This window comes from Erinaceus europaeus, unplaced genomic scaffold (assembly GCF_950295315.1).
Source record: "Erinaceus europaeus unplaced genomic scaffold, mEriEur2.1 scaffold_573, whole genome shotgun sequence".
Taxonomy (NCBI): domain Eukaryota; kingdom Metazoa; phylum Chordata; class Mammalia; order Eulipotyphla; family Erinaceidae; genus Erinaceus; species Erinaceus europaeus.
In genome coordinates, this window is record NW_026647274.1 from 11,005 (window position 1) to 16,027 (window position 5,023).

Consider the following 5,023-nt stretch of genomic DNA (forward strand, 5'->3'; position numbering starts at 1 on the left):
GAAGTTCAGGAGCAATGAAGCAGTATCACTGGTGTTTTTCTCTCTCTGCCTCTCTCTTCCCCCTTCCCTCTTAATTCTCTCCATCTTTATGCAAATAAAATAAAATAAATCACTGCCAGGAGCAGTGGATTCATTGGGCCTCCCATACCCCAGTGATAACCCTGGTGTCAATTAAATAAACACATAAATAATAAATAAATGCATAAATAACAAATAAACACATAAATAATAAAGCAAGTGAGTTTATTTATTTATTTATTTTTAATGTACATGGTTTTTTTAAATAAATTTTTTGTTTTACTTATTTATTTATTATTGTATAGAGACAGAGAGAAATTGAGAGGTGAGGGGAGGTAGAAAGGGAGACAGAGAGACACCTGCAGCCCTGCTTCACCACTTGTGAAGCTTCCCTCTGCAGGTGGGGACCAGGGGCTCGAACCTGGGTCCTGAGCACTGTAATGTGTGTGCTTAACCAGGTGCGCCACCGCCTGGCCCCATTTATTTATTTTTTAAAGTAAGTAGACTGTCTCAGATTTCATGAGAATGATAGCGGTTGGAGGTAGACTGGGGAGAGGGTGGAGGACAGGACTTTGGTAGCAGGTGTGGTAACTTACACACATATGTGGGTGTGAAACTATAGCCCTTAAAACTTATAATTTTGCAAATTATGGTTGAATCACCACTAGTAAAAATTACAAAAATAAAATAAGAAAACTAGTCTCATATCTACATGGATAAGGAAGTCTTTAGAGAAAGACTGACCAGGCAGGGCATCTACACTGCATTCACCAATTCCTGCTTTCACCAATATTCTATGGGGTGGAGTGGGGAGTGAGAGAGTGCTCAGGGTAGTGTTCTAAGGTACCTGGTGGACTAGAGGAGCCTTTATTTTTTTAAATAGAGACAGAGAGTTAGAAAGGCAGAGAGTGAAAGAGAGCACAGCACTGAAGCTTCATACAATGTGAAGGGGGCAAGGCTTGAACCTGGGTCACACACGTGGAAAAGTGGCGTACGTGGGAAAGCGGCACACTAGCCAACTGAGCTATTTTACCAGCCCTGGAGAGGGCTATTTTGTTTAAAACTCTAGTGCCATACTCAAACCAAACCATTGTCCACCCTTGATTTGGCTGTCATCAGTGCTTCTGTCAAGCAATCAATATTTGATTACGCCTAGGTTGACCAACCAGAGAGAAAGTTCCTGAGGGCACGGAATGACACTGCAACTGAGTCAACATTTAGCTAAAGTTTAAGTGCTGTGATTGAACTCTCAAGCATGAGGTCCCGAGTTCCATACCTGGCAGCACATGTACCATAGTGATGTTTGGTTCTTTCTTTCTCTCTCCTCCTATTTTCTCTTTTATAAATAAATAAACTATTTTTTTTAATTATTATTCTTATTTTTAAAAAATATTTTTATGGGGGTTGGGCGGTAGCACAGCTGGTTAAGTGCACGTGGTACAAAGCACAAGGACCTGCGTAAGGATCCTGGTTCCAGACCCCCGGCTCTATCTTTCTCTCCCCCTCTCTGTCTTCCCCTCCTCTCTCCATTTCTGTCCTATCCAACAACGAATGACATCAACAACAGCAATAATAACCACAACATGGCTACAACAACAAGGGCAACAAAAGGGGGGCAAATGGCCTCCAGGAGCAGTGGATTCATGGTGCAGGCACCGAGCCCAGCAATAACCCTGGAGGGAAACAAAATTATTTATTCCCTTTTGTTGCCCTTGTTGTTTTTTTATTGTTGTTGTTATTATTGTTGTTGTTATTGATGTCGGCACTGTTAGATAGGACAGAGAGAAATGGAGAGAGGAGAAGACAGAGGGGGGAGAGAAAGACAGACACCTGCAGACCTGCTTCACTGCCTGTGAAACGACTCCCCTGCAGGTGAGGAGACAGGGCTGGAACGGGGATCCTTACACAGTCCTTGGGCTTTGTGCCACATGCTCTTAATCCACTGTGCTACCACCTAACTCCCTAAAAATTATTTTTTAAAAAGCTTAAGTGCTATGTGTCAACTACTCTGATAGGTCCTGTACCAAAATACTGAATGACTTGAGGCATTTCCTGACAACTGCCTTAGCTATCACTACAAACCTCAGTCCTTTCATCGTATTTTGATGCTATAACAACCATGTATGGTTTAAATACGATATAAGGGGGCCGGGTGGTGGTGCACCTCATAGAGTGCACATGTTACAATGCGCAAGGACCTGGGTATGAGCCCCCGGCCCCCACCTGCAGGGGGAAAGCTTCATGAGTGGTGAAGCAGGGCTGCAGGTGTCTCTATCTCTCTCACTCTCTACCACCCTCTTCCCTCTCGATTTCTGGCTGTCTCTATCCAAATAAATAAATAAATATTATATAAGTGGTACCATTTTTATTTCCAACCCCAGTTTCTCATAAGTTCAGATCCACATTTATTTTTAAGAGTTATGAAACAGGGAGTTGGGCGGTAGCACAGCGGGTTAAGCGCAAGTGGTGTGAAGCGCAAGGACTGGCTTAAGGATCCTGGTTCGAGCCCCTGGCTTCCCACCTGTGGGGGGGGGGGTTGCTTCACAGGCAGTGAAGCACGTCTGCAGGTGTCTTTCTCTCCCTCTTTCTGTCTTCCCCTCCTCTCTTCATTTCTCTCCTAACAACGATGACATCAATAACAACAACAATAATAACAAAAACAAGGGCAAAAGGGAAAATAAATAAATAAATATATTTAAAATTTTTTAAAGTTCTAAAACGCTTAATAAATGAAGAAAAAGTCATTACAAAAAATACACTGCTATTAGTTTTTTCATCTTTCATTTTTTATGCATTTTCTGTCAACCAAGTAATTTCCTGTTCACTTATTAATTTATTTATTGGATAGAAACAGCCAGAAATCAAGAGGGAAAGGGTGAGGGAGAGACAGAGAAAGAAGGTCCCGGGGGCCCGTAATTTCCTGTTTTTTAGGAAGTATTATCTCAGTACTGCTTCCCCATTGGGATAAACGTCAGTATACTGCAGGTTTTCTGAACACGCAGCTTCATTCAGCATGCTGGTATTAGCAGCGGAACCTGAGTGCTGTATCCAACATTTCCAGTCATTTCAATTGCTGGACCACCTTATTAGCTCCTTCTAAGGAATTAGCTTCTGAAGCTCTTTTTTATTCATTTCAGCAGAATATTGTTTGATTTCACCATTTTCTTTTACATCTAGATGGATGTTTAAAAGTGGCATATGTAATGCAGCAATATTGCCACTAAAAAGTGCTAGCTTTAGGGAGTCGGGCGGTAGCACAGGGGTTAAGCGCATGTGGCACAAAGCACAAGGACTGGCTAAGGATCCCAGTTCAAGCCTCCAGCTCCCCACCTGCAGGTGAGTCCCTTCACAGGAGGTGAAGCAGGTCTGCAGGTGTCTATCTTTCTCTTCCCCTCTCTGTCTTCCCCTCCTCTCTCCATTTCTCTCTGTTCTATGCAACAACAATGACATCAATAACAACAACAATAACTACAACAACAATGAAAAACAACAAAGGCAACAAAAGGGAAAATGAATAAATATTTTTTAAAAAGTGCAAGCTTTAGGGAGGGGGTAGATAGCATAATAGTTATGCAAAAAGACTCTTGTGCCTGGAGCTCCGAAGTCCCAGGTTGGTTCAATTCCCCGTACCACAATATGCCAGAGCTGGGCAGTGCTCTGGTGTCTCTCTCTGTCTTTCTCTCTCTCTACATCTCTCTCAAAAATAAAATCCTTAAAAAAAAAAGATTTAGGGGAGTCGGGCTATAGCACAGCGGGTTAAGCGCAGGTGGCGCAAAGCACAAGGACCGGCATAAAGATCCTGGTTCGAACCCGGGCTCCCCACCTGCAGAGGAGTCGCTTCACAGGCGGTGAAGCAGGTCTGCAGGTGTCTATCTTTCTCTCCTCCTCTCTGTCTTCCCCTCCTCTCTCCATTTCTCTCTGTCCTATCCAACAACGACAACAACAATAATAACTACAACAATAAAACAACAAGGGCAACAAATGGGAATAAATAAATAAATAAATATTTTTTTAAAAAATATTTAAAGCAACCTGATAGTAGGCAATGACACGACACGCCAGCTACTGATTTAATAATATGAAATAGCCTTCGAGCCCAGTAGATGGCTGAAAGCACATATTTTAAAAAAAATGCAAGCTTTAGTTGCCAGTCAAAGTCCTGTAGTTGTGCAGAAGAAATACCAACTATCTCTTTTAACAGATTCTGCTTGATTTCATCTTTCCTACTTTTCAAGCATTTCATGACAGCTTCTTTTTTTTTTCTTATATACGATGACAACATTTATTCTTTATTCATTGCACACAGTTATCTACATAGGTTTATCAGAAAGCACTTAATAATTGGGTTATTCAAATTCTTCACATCTTACTAATCTTCTCTTTGCTTGATCTTCTACTTTATGAAACATAAGTGTCTTAAAGAAATCCTATATTGGGGGTTGGCACACCTGGGTGAAGGGACATGCTATAATGTACAAGGACCTGGGTTCATGCCCCTGGTCCCCACCTGCAGCAGGAAAGCTTTCTTGATGAGTTGGGTTCAGCTGATTCAACTATTGAGACATCTCTTCATCAGATAAATTTTTACCAACTACAACTTTGAAAAAATTGGTAATATCGTCTAGAACATGCATTCATCTGTTGAATCCCATATACTGTGGTAATCTTGGTGGAGAGGATAAGCTTGGCCACAAATGCCATCTACTACTTTGTGAAGGAGGTGCAGGCCCAGCTCAGCTAGAAGCTTCTGCCGCTGCCACGAGGGCGTCCCCTCTTCTGGTCCCATGTCTCAGATGCATATTTCTAACTACTACTGTATATCAAAGGTTTCTTGTTGGTTGGTCTTGACGGTGCTTACAATTCAAAATGTTTAAAAACCAGTACTTTAGCTTTTCCTTCTCTACCCATTCTACCCATAGTCTGTTCTGAAATTAAAACAAACAAAAACCCTGCTTACATGTAAGAGGTGTTCGGGGTTGACAGGTGGTTCATCTAGTAGAAGATA

The 5,023-nt window shown here is 41.9% G+C and overlaps 1 pseudogene; it reads right to left on the reverse strand.

The window, feature by feature from the left end:
• Positions 1 to 2,978: 2,978 nt before the first annotated feature.
• On the reverse strand, positions 2,979 to 4,804 carry LOC132536275 (COMM domain-containing protein 8-like; annotated as a pseudogene).
• Between the last annotated feature and the right edge of the window lie 219 nt (positions 4,805 to 5,023).